The 12,930-nt window shown below is 38.8% G+C and overlaps 1 pseudogene; it reads right to left on the bottom strand.

The window, feature by feature from the left end:
- Positions 1–1,682: 1,682 nt before the first annotated feature.
- LOC103267122 lies at positions 1,683–2,556 on the bottom strand (annotated as a pseudogene).
- Positions 2,557–12,930: the final 10,374 nt, after the last annotated feature.

A 12,930-nucleotide genomic window follows, 5' to 3' on the forward strand; every position in this document is an offset into this window, starting at 1 on the left:
ATAATGATGGTTACTTTAGTGTCAAATATATAATAAAAAAATTAATAGCAACATATTTTATGTGTTGGATACTGTTCTAAATTATTTACCTTGTTTAAATTATAAACAGACCTTTTTATAAGGTTGATCTTATTAACATTATAGATTCACAGATATAGAAACTGATGCAAAGTAATTTTTAATAACTTTAAAAATTGTTATACAATCTGCAAGCATAAGAGATCCATGCCCAACTCAATGACTTTGTCTTCAGGGCCTGCCAAGAGAACATCTAGACTATTGGATGGATGCTATCTGGCTGTGAGTATAGCTCTAATTCCAGAATAAATGAAGGTTACATTGAAACTTGAGAGTATCTTTAATAAAATTGGTTTCCTAGAGACCTGTACAAAGGTTAGGAAAGCAAAAGAGTTTAGCTACTTGAAGGAAGGCAGCAGATTTGTAGGGAATAATGTTCAGAAGTGTGAACAACTGTTTTTAAGCTGTTAAAGAGAAGAAGGCCTGAGTCTGAGCTGATGAAAATGTGTTGTGCAAATAGTGTGATGTGTAGATTAGAAGATCACTTATGGAATTGTCCCCTATCTGCATAGACAGCACCATCCTCTGTCTTCAGGGAAATCGCTAGAGAAGAGTCAGAGAAGGGCCATCTTCACATGTGAGGTTGTGATCACCTTTGCACCCTCAGTCCTGGGGTTAATTGAATATTACTCTTTGAGACCACTTTAGGGGTTCAGGAAAGATAATTGAGCAGCAAGTGAAAGCTATAGTTAGTTGGAAGATAAAGTTTTGATTAACTCTTAGTTCCATCCAGATTCCAACATGTACCAAGATAAAAAAACTAAACACAGGTGAAATAGAAACAGAAAAATGGGACCACAAACTTCTACTTTGTTCCTAACAGTCTTGTGCCAAACACTATGTCTGACTCTAGATGACTGAAGAGAAAAGAAGACTCGGAGATTAACTTCTGTGACTAAAGATAGAAATTTTATACTCTGGCTGAGTTAACAACCTTTTAAAATTAAAATTGATAGCATACATATGATTATTCAGGAATCCCATTAAGAAGAAATTAAAACAAAATAATTTTTGAATAAAAATGGTGAAATAAACAAAACTTATGAAAACATGTACATGCGCATATAGATAACTGCCCCAAACTCAGGAATTAATAATGATATGAATTTCTTTTACTGTTCATGGATAGTCATTTTTACAATTATCTGATTGATCAAGGTAGGGCTCAGCGGGATGCTTGAACAGCAGGTCACTAAGCTTGTCTCTAATCTGTGGACTTTGATCTGAAGTCAGGGAAGTGGCTAACCAACACAGAACCCCCCTAAGGCAAAACAGGAGTGAACAAAATCCCCAAACCAAGCTGAACAGGAAAGTCCAATAATATCTGATACCAGGGATCACAATATTAATATATTGTTTCACTTTGTTGATTTACAAAGTTTTTTTTAAAAGCCTTTGATGCATATAATTATAAAAGTTGAAAAAAAAATTGCTTTTCAACATTTCTTTTTTATTTTTTCCTGAATGATTCCACTTTTATTTCCTTCACTTTAAGCCAATCATGAAATTTCACAATTATTTCTGGGGTGGGGACAAGGAAGGCCATATTAAGCGTCACTGGGCACTGGCTCCAGTGGCCCGAGGAAGTGCGGTCAGGGTGGGCCTCATTGGGGCAGCTGGAGGAGCACGTACTGGCCATCTAGCAGGTAGGTGATATTCTGAGAGCGTGTCAGCTGGTATGCAATGTCCTCGGTGGCTTCCAGCTTTCGCAGATCGATCAGGCCATCACCCGCCATGGCCAGCCAGTTGGCATCAGCTTGGTGGTCTTGGAGTCGCCCTCGGCAGAGATGATGGCCGCCTTTTTCTGTTGCTCAGCATTCTCCACCAGAATCTGGTCCGCTCCGCTTCCTGCTGTGCCACCTGTTTGGCTTCCACCGCTTCTGTGAACTCCTTCCCAAAGGTCAGATGCGTCAAGGACAGACACATCGTCCAGGATGAGCCCGAAGTTGTCCACTCGCTCTGTGTGGTCGTCACTCACCTGCCTGGAGACCAGCTCTCTCTGGGACATCAACTCCCCAGCATCGAAGCCAGCCCCCACCTATTTGAGGATCTCCGTGGTGGTGGATGGCAGCATGCGCTCATTGCAGTCCTCCCCAGTGCTAGTGAAGATGCGAGGCAGCTGGCTGGCCACGAGCCGGAGGAAGATGCGCAGAGTTATGTTGACGTTCTGTAGGTATTTGCTATCAATGATGACTGGCACTTTACATGGTGGAGACTGGCAGTCGAAGATGATTGGTTTCTGTATCCATGGGATGACAAAGTGAGTCCCTTCCCCTACCACAATGTCCTGCACACCACGGAATCAGTCAAAGATGACAGCTCTGTGCCCAGCATCCACATTATATAAGGCAGAGTTCATCATAGTCCCTGCAGCCGCCAAGGCCAGGCCGAACTTGCCGATGGACTCAAACACCTTTGCAGCCATGTCTCCTTCTGCTGGGCCCTGTCCACCTCCTTCCACTCTGACCTCCACACGAATTCCCCCGTTTTTCAACATTTCAATCTGGAAAAGTGTTTTCAAATGAAACTTTGTATAATGATAATTAAATCTGGGAATGTTTTTAACATGTGACTTTAAAGCAAATGGTCTCATTTGGAAAAAATTCTCTAAGGTAAATGTCCTCTAGATCATACCTTCTTAAAAATTCTGTTCACTTATTAAAATGCAGATTGTCATTCAATAGGTTTAGATCTCATGTGCTACTTTGAATTTGTAACATGCTCATAGTGGTGCTGATGATAAAGCTGTGTCTGGACATATTTTGACAAGCAAAGTGTCTTCATATAAAGTCAAAAACCCAATATATATACATTTAGGTTTTATTGTTTGTTTTGGCAAGAAAGCTTTTTCATTTATTTTTCAAATGATTTATATGTATTCTAAGCAATTTTATAATTCTGCTTAATTTATGACAATAAAATTTTCTTGCAATATTCTTAGACTTGTTAATAATACATGAAGACACATCCATGTAAAATTATGCCACTGGGGAAATTCTAACCTTACTCTGCATTCAGCTATTAATTCCCCATTATCACATCATTTCTGGAAGCACATTTTCTAAAACTCCTTATCTCTCTATGTATTCTTGTATAATTTCTCAATAAGGGGCACTCCCATGAGGTTTAAAAGTTAAAAGAAGATGATTCAATATTCATTGATACCTGTTGGCAGGCTTGTGGACTGAGGTGAGGACTGTAGAGGCAACCGAAGAGTTGCTGCATCAGCTGAGAGCATCAGCACTCCCATACTTGGGCTTCCCAGACAGGCCTGAGGACTCCATGATTAGGCAGCATGTCTATTTAAAATGTCAGGTACACTCTGGGTTCTAGTAACCCCCCATAGATTCCCCTATTTCCTATACCATCTTTCATGACTTCTATACTCCAGGTTTATATTTTCAATTCTAATTTCCCATATTAAAATAATTCTTCCTTGGAATCCATAGAGTGGTTTCACTTTTGATGTATTCACCCTGACTGATATAATAACACAAATTCCTCTGGTATCATATTTGATATCCTTTATTAAATTAGGAGAGACCTTACCATGTCTGTGCTATTGTGGCTGAGCCTAAGAAAGAGACTTAGAATATAGAGGAGTCTCCCTGGTCCCTTTTACCAAACCATAACTAAGTCTGAGAAACACTCTCAGCAGATGCAGGCACCAGGAGGATCATCGGGGGCAGCCCATCATGATCAGTTTCGCTAAGAGGTTTATGTCCACCTTGCAAATTTATGGGAGGAGTACTGCTAATCTGTTGATGATATACTTCGCAACATCTTCAGGTTATAGGCTGCAGATGGTGATAGTGAAGTTTGTCCCAGGCCCACTGCTATGGAACCAGGAAGGGACCCCAGTTTGCAAACTAGATATTGCATAGACCAAGAATTGAGGCTTTTCCTGATTTCTGTTCATACCAGTTAACCACCTGCCAATGCTCTGACTCGCCCAGCAAATGATGGTGACTGTCTCCTACAGATGCAGAGAGGTATGATAGGGACTAGGTCATCCAGATGTCACATCTAGGACCTGAAATTGCAAAAGTAATAATAAATATTCAAACTTCTATGAGGGGCCTGGCAGTACTGTTCACGTTGACTGAGCCAATTCATAGTGTCATAGTGTTCTTCCTTCTTACCTGGATGCCAGAGCAGTGTGAGCCCCAGGAGTTGAGCAGGGGTCTTCCTAACCATGTTTTGTCCTAACTGGAACTGACTCCCGCACAGGATTTGACAGACCTATTAATACGTCTTCAGGCCAGTTGGGTTGTGCTCTGAGCACAAGCAGATTAGACTCGCACAGCAGCAGTGCTGGCTCATCTCAACAATTCAGCACAGATGTTGTGTCCCCGGTGTCCCACGTTGGACATGGGCAGCATAAATCTCTCTGCAGATATATCTCCCTGGGGGACATTTTGATATAAAAGACATTTTTGACATATATTGTCAAAACATAAACTGGATGTAGAGAAGTAGATGAATTATTGTAATTCAAAGTTGTATTGGGATTGTGTTAAAGGACATAATTTTTTTAGAAAATGTATAATAAAGTGTTAAAGGGTGTGAAAATCAGGTCTTCAACATACTGTCAAATAGTTCTAGTGGAAGCAAATAGATACTTTCGGACAGTCTTTGAATTTCTGTGACGATGAAACTCATGATTTTAATAAAAATGCATTTATCATGAACATATTAAAGAACCTCAAAATTGTTGTGTAATGGTCTTAAACCATTTTCATTACTAGTGTAAGGTGAAGCAACACCATAAATGCAAAAAGATAATGCAATGATTCCTCAAAGTGTGTGTCACAAGCAGAACCATCATTATTCCAAGCTGTAGGTCTCTTTAAAACCTAGGGACTAAAACCCATGGGCCTTATTCTTAGTATGGAAGCCCTATATTCTACCCCATTTTCTGCCATTTGGTATTCTTTCCCAAGGTTCTTCAGCATAAAGGGCTCACCAGTGATGCCAGATCTGCTTATTTCTACAAAAATCTGTTTCTTTCTCTAACGAATGTGACTGGTTAAGGATAAATGAAAACCTTGGATCATTCCTGGTGCTTGGGAAAAAATTCCCTTCTAAGTAGGAAGATCAAAATTACATTCCTTAGGTTACCTCTCAGCTATACTCCCTACCAGCTTGTTCTTGGGGATGTGGACACAGGCTATCTGGAGTCTGGATTTCTGGAGAGTAGATGAGGAGGAGACCCTGGGGAAAGAAGAGTATGTGAACCCTCATTCTTAATAAAAGCTTTTGCTGCTCCCTGCTTGTCCCTGCCATGCACCATCAATGAGAATTTTCTCTTCTACTATTTACTAACTAGTAGGGACATCATCCTGACCCAATGCTGACCACCTCATCTGCATATCCAGGGGAGAAAGTCTCCATCTCCTGCCAAGCCACTGCCCATGTGCTTGAAAAAAATCTCTTGAATCTAGATAAAACGTCAGCACAAATTTGAACCTGTATACTTCCTATCTCTGCCTTTGCTCAGAGAGTCCTAGACTGGTTTACTGGAGGAAAAACAGAGCCAATGATGTCAGCATCAGTTGACTGGAGCCCAAATACCCAGGGAATAATATTGAGTGCATGACTATGGGTGACCAGTGCAGAGCAGTGATGTATGTGTAGTCCTCCTATCGTCTTTAATGAACCTTAATTTTAAATAAACTTACTTTCATTCAGCCTGTCAGGATCCAATTCTTGAAAGACATAGCAATCTGCATCTTTTTTTCCTGCATGGATTTAGCGAATCTACCTGGATCCCTTTACTATGCTTACATCGACTTCCCGTGGTCATAGCCACCCCTCACTGCTCTCTCTGAAGCTGGGAAGGCAGCTCTGCCTGCATGTATAGCAGAACTCAAGGCCTGGAATAAGCATCCTCTAGGACAGACCACAATCATTGAGACCAGGAGAGTTGTATACATATTCCAATTTTCTTACCTCTCAGGTGGAATGATTCAGACATTTTTTCCATATGTCCATGTGGGCTAGGGCTCCATTTGTCCTTGGTGGTTGTTGCCTATTGATGTGTCTTTCACTAACCTTTTCTTCCCTTTCAAATTCTTCTTTATCCCTCCCACAGTTTCATGCATGGGAACACATGTGACAATGCCCAGAACTTGCAATAACGTGGAAGAAATATCACAGAAGGAAGATAGGACAATGGCAAAGGATATTGGAATGATGAAAGAAGGGACCACGGATCCCGGACTTGGGGAAACATATTGACAGAAAACCAGTATCTCGCCTGGAGCCTCCAGAGAGAATACAGCTCTACAGAAACCTTGGTTTTAGCTCAGTGAGATTTCTCTCTTCCAGAACTGTAAGAAGAAGCCTTTGTGTTGTTTGAACACAATAAAATTGTGATAATTTATTCCAGCAGCCATAGATAACTAACAGAGGGATACAGAATGTCTTTCTTTCTCCCTCATGTGGTTGCTCATTATTGTCAAACATTTCCACTGTGTTATCATTTTATGTCATGTTTGATAAGAGATAGATAATATTTAACTATGAGGAGAGATAACACCAGAATTCTTCTTAGGTGAGAAATCTCTTGGGTATATCCATTATTTAACTCTTATCCAGCTCGCATATTTGAAAGTCTAGGGGTCAGCTCTCATAGCACATGGGTGGGAGTAGTGATTTATTTGATTGTTTCTTTTCGTGTTAGGAGAACAAATTTGATTTTTAGGGTGCAACCTGAGGGGAAAGGGAAAAAAGTTAGAAAGACTGGAAGGTATAAAAGTGATGAAGATTAGGTCAGGGCAATGCAAGAGTTATCCCTGTCACCAAATCTGAAATGAAATCCTTCAGTGTTTAGAAAGGATTTAGGCGAGCAGTATATTGTAGAGGAAACTACAGAAGAGACTGAAGTTAAGATTAGGGTCAGCATAAGATAGGGCAGATGGTTTTATCTCTTCTCTCATTTGATAAGTCCTGGCTCCTCTAAGGGATAAAAGTGGCCACATAGAATGAGCACATTTAAAATTAGACAGACATTGGTTCAAATCCCAACCTCAGAACTTGTTGATCATGTGATTTTAAGCAAATCACCTTTGTGCCCAGAAGGAATTTTTCTTATCTGTGGAATAGAGCTCTAAAGATGTCAAGGAGTCTCCTGCAGGTTAAACTTTATAACATGCAATGAAAATAATTTTTCTTAGAGAAGAGTACCCAGTGCTCTGTTTTTGCATCTTTGAATATAATACAATCTTAAAGATGTAAAATGATAGTAACCATATATCATTTTTACCTAGAAGTCATCAATATTTATTTTATAACTAATGTGTGCCTCATTATAAGGTATGGATTTCATATGGCTCTTTCCACCACAAAATGTCACAAATTTATGTACAACATTAGAAAATTCAACAAAGGAATTACCCACAACTTTGCACATTTATTCTGGGTTTTCTCTGACCCCCCTTTGTGTTAGTTTAAACATAATTATGACAAATTACCAAAAATTTTGTTGATGAAAGCTACTGAAATGTATTATCTAATAGTTCTGAAGGTCAGAAGTATTTTACATTTGCAAAGTTTATTTTCCCATAAATAAACATTAGCAGTCTCTAAGGAATAGGACCTGATATCTTGTATTTTGAGTTCTATACTCAATCTACTATACTATTGCAGTATCAACTTTTAGTGTATGCACCTCTCTCTCTCTCTTCCCCCCACAGACCTCTTTCTCTGACCCCTTCTCTCCTGTGGTCACAAATTACTTCACTTTCCCAAGCATATCCAGAGCCAACCATGTCCAGGTTCAGAGTTCAAAAAGCCACATACAGGAGGGCTTTGCTAAGGTTGACTTATAAACTTGTTGTGTCCCTAATTATCATGTAGAAAGAAGGACATGGCTAAATAGAGTCCTTAAGAAGACATAAAATTGCCGACAGTTATGTAAGTTGGTGCTCAACATTACTAAAATTAGGGAAATGCAGATCACAGATACAACGAAATATCATCTCACACTTGTTATGATGTTTATTATCAAAAAGTGAAGAGATAACTGTTGGTGAGTGTTTGGAAAAAACAGAACACTTATACACTGTTGGTATAATTTCAATTAGCATAATCATCAAACATAGTATAGAAGGACCTCAAAATAATATAGAACTATCATGTGATCCAGAAATTTCTCTGCTGAGTATATACCCAAGGGAAATGAAATCAGCATCCCATAAAGATAGATACACTCCCATGTTCGTTGCAGCATTATTCACAGTAGCCAAGTTGTGTGCACTTGTGCACATGTGTGTGAGTATAAAATAAATCCTGATATTGGATCAAAATAGTCATTTGATAATTATTTTAAATGGAATATATTTAGAGCTTAATACTTGTATTTCTATACATTTGTGACTAAATTTGGAAATCATATTGATCATCAGCTGTCATTTTCAAAGATTAACTGATCGCCATCATTTCTTCAGTTATTTTATTCCTTCATTTTCAACATTTCTGTTATTATGTCATGTACATTTATTTATTGATGTAGACCATAATGTTTTATGATATAATGTCAAAGCCTGCATCTCTACACAGAAGAGACATAGAACTTATATTTTCCATTAAGATTGGTAGGTTTTATAATACCAAAATAGCAACTACAACAAATGCAGAAGAAAAAAACAGATAGATAAATTCACAAATTATGTTTATAATAAATTAGAACACAATAGAAGTAATGAAGACCACATGACCTAAAGTTCCAAGGAAGAAATAGCCTTTTGCAGATGAGTTGACGTTCTCCAGTTATTTTGTTCTTTACTGATATTTTCCACATTTGATATTGGTAGAGATTCTCATGAAGTCCAGGCAGGAGACACCACTGGGGTAAAGACAAAGATGGGGGGCTGCCTTATAAATTTGAAAAGAGTTCATCCTTTAACCTCAGACTATATTTTTCCTTAGGACATTTGATAAGGACTGGGATAGAAAAACTGGCTTATTGGATGAGTCAGAAAGGCCAGTGAAATCTTGAACATTCCTGTGGGTATTCCTCCTGAACTGCTGCACTTGATTGTCCTTTATCTATGTCTGAGACATGACTTGTAGGACCCCCACCACTGCATCTCCTACTGATGTTTCCAGTTCTGGTTCAGTCTTCAACAAACTCTTCATCTGATTTACTTGTTCTGTCTTCAATGACTATTTTTCCCAGCTGGAAATCAAAAGATATCAGTCATCTCTAGGTATATAATGAGGATATGATCAGGATTTAGAATCTTACTTTTACCTCACTGAGTTAAAAAGGTGTGTGTGATATAGCGCATGGTGCATTTGGAAGAGAATTTCACAAACCATTGAGCCACTAAGTACTTAGAGCCTTGTGTGTTGCACACTTCCCCACGAACTTGCAGTGACACAGAATTCAATGATGGTTCTTCTAAGAAATATATTATAGCCTTTAGTTGGAGTCATATCTCCATTTCACCTCAACAAAATCACCACATGCAAAGACAAACCAAAAGGTGGAGGTGGATATTGTGCCAACATCTGTGCTGTAACATTTGCTTCACATTTTCTTTTACTTACTCTACCAAAGTCTTCAATATTTGCCCCCCAACCCACATGGCAAAAATTGATGTACAGAGTATCCTGTATTTATCAAAATTCTATTGACTACGGCTTACATTTCTAGACTCTTTAATCCAGATTTGGTTCTTGATTGCATTTTAAAATGCAGCATTGAACAGGATAGAGATCCCGAAATCAAATTCTCAATTTCTCAACCAATTCATCTTTGATGAAGCTCCAACAACAACCACTGGGAGAAGAGAACCTATGCAGTAAATAGTGCTGGGAAAACTGGATGATCACATGCAGAAGACTGAAACAGGACCCCAACCTATCACTACACAAAAATTAACTCTAAATGAATCAAAGACATAAACATAAAACCTCAAACTATAAGAATCATAGAAAATGTAGCAGACATCCTTTTGGAAATTGAAACTGGCAATCAATTCCTAATCAGAACCTTAAATGCCCATACCGTAAGATAAGATAGACAAGTTGGACCTCATCAAACTAGCGAGCTCCTGCAAAGCAAAATAAACTAAGAAAACCAGAGAGCAGGGAGACAGGCCCAAAATGGGAATAAATATTTGCCAACTTTGTATTGACAAAGGCCTAACATCTAGGATCTACAAGGAGCTCAAATGTGCCGAAAGGAAAAAAAACAAACAGCGCCATTAAAAAGTGACCAAAGATATAAATAGATACTTCTCAAGAGAAGGTATATGGGCAGCCAGCAGACATATGAAAAAGTGCTCAACCTCACTCATCATTGGAGAAATGCAAATCAAAACCATGTTGCGATACCACCTAACCCCAGGAATTATGGCCATCATTAATAAAACAAACAACACATGCTGGAGAGAATGTGGAAAAAAAGGAATTCTTCTTCAGTGTTGGTGGGAATGCAAACTAGTGCAACCTCTTTGGAAGACAGTGTGGTGATTTCTGAAAGAACTAGAAATTGAACTTCCATATGACCCAGCATTCTCCTATTGGGAATATACCTGGAGGAACTCAAATCATTCTACTAAATGATACCTGCACACCTATGTGTGTTTCAGCTCTATTGATAATGATAAACACATGGAACCAGCCACACTGCCCATTGAAGGCGGACTAGATTAAAAAATATATGGTACATATACGCAATGGATTATTAGCAGCCATAAAGAAGTACAAAAATATGGACTTCGCAGCAACTTTGATGGATTTAGAATCAATAATACTCAGTGATGTATCACAGAAAAAAGAAGAGACTGCCATATTCTCTCACTCATAAGAAGACCCTGCACAATTAAAATACTATAAGAAAGGGATTGACAGTAGTGGAAAACTGTTAGGGGAGGGGTGGTGGGATTACCAGTTGAGGGAAACTACAAGGGGAAGAATGGCATACCTCATCAACAATGGTACCTACATAATCAACATTTATATATCTAACCCTGAATTGTACCCCACATCTTTATAATAATAAAAAAGTAAAAAATGCAACATAGGAATTAAAAGACACCATTTTTTAATTCCAAGTAGTTTTGAATGAGATTGCTCAAAGACTTTTGGCAGTTGGTCTTTATTATTAAATAAATTGACTGAAATTTATCTAGTCTTGAAAAATAAGACAGTGAATTATTTTTCTTGGCTACTCTCCTGAGAACAGTAGTGTAACAACCTGTGCCTGATCCAGTTCTAGAGAGAAAGAGAGAAGTGATAAGAACTAGTAAAAGGCAATAGTGGGAGGAGGACAGAATGGGTGTCTTACCATTACCAAATATCATCTTAGTGAATATATACCAGTAACAGCTAATTCAAAATAATACTAAAAAATGAACCAAGATTATGTTGTCATGACTCAGCCTCAGTTGTGTGACTGTTATACGGCATGAATGTAATTGACAAATGTATGCAAGAGAGAAAGGATTATGATGAGCTTCCAAGCCAGCACTTTCTTCATCATGTCACCTTGCTCATTGGGTACTTGGACTCCCTGCAATCTCCTGCACATATTGCCAAGCTAAGGTTGCTCCAGTTGATGGTGACTTATGTGTGGAGACTGAGGTGTAGTCAGTCACCCAGGGTCCAGCTGTAACCTAATCCCCTGAGTTCTCCAGCATCTTCCTTTTACAAAGATTCAAAGAATATGCCCGGTCTGTGTCCTAGTGAAGAAACACTTGGACAGATTGGGCAAACCAAGTAGAAAGAATTTTGATCAATATTGTATCACTGTGGGGGTATATTGTTGAACTTGTTGGCAGTAATAATCTCAAACAGTCTCAGCCTCCATCCTGCTGATTTTAAGTGTGAAATCAGTCCTTGACCTGCTGAAACTTACTTAATTTGTCAGGAAACCCACAGAACCAGGACCACAACAGATCCAGAATCATGGAGACTCACTTGATTTCTGCGGTTACCAATATATATAGTTGCTTTCATCATTATCTAGGAGGCTCTGTGGGAGAAGGAGGCCTGCACTCCAAGGGTGACAGGCAGGAAGACTGGATTCTGGGTCATCACAATATCACCCCTAGATCCTGAAATAATGAAGGAAAGGTGCGAGGTTATGTATAAATATTCTGAGACATTTTCATAATTTCTCTACAGCTACTTATTCAATGCCAAATAATAGTATGTGTACGTGCTTTTGGTTCATACATCATAAAAATCACTTTCAATAAAGGTCAGATATTGTGAAGGACAAGGGGTCTCTAGAAACCACTTACACTATTTTCCTCCCTCTCTGTCAGAGTCTTCAATAGAGCACAAATCTTTGCTCCTCCTAGAATCTTCCTCACTCTCACATATTTAAACATCATGTGCCCCACCCTGGAGGATAAGACATGCATATCCAACACATGGACAGAACATATAAGGGTGGGGGCAAGGCCTCCAGAGCTCACCCTCTTACCCAATGCTACTTGCTCATCTCTCTTCAGTAATTACCAGTGACCTCAAACATTAAAGGACCTGGAAGAAGACCAGGAAACCTGATTTTGAGAAGTGAAACTGAGGAGTCTTGATCACTCAAAGCAAGGCTAGAGTTTTGCTTTGATCTCAGACTCAAAAAGAGGATCTTCATACAGGAAAGTACGCAAAAAACCTGGTGGATGCAACGATGTGGAAAGAGTCAATAGTCCTAATCCTAAAACTGCATCTTTGTATTGTGCATGTTAACAAAATAAAATAAATCAACTACCAAAACTAGACACTTCACATTACACAGAAATATTAAGCATTTACCAGAGATGAAATAATAATCTTCATGAGGTCTGGAACATGAAACTCAAAATAGAGTTAGCAGGGGATTATTATTATGGG

Source organism: Carlito syrichta, unplaced genomic scaffold (genome assembly GCF_000164805.1).
Source record: "Carlito syrichta isolate Samal-C Ts95f unplaced genomic scaffold, Tarsius_syrichta-2.0.1 Scaffold307957, whole genome shotgun sequence".
Classification (NCBI taxonomy): domain Eukaryota; kingdom Metazoa; phylum Chordata; class Mammalia; order Primates; family Tarsiidae; genus Carlito; species Carlito syrichta.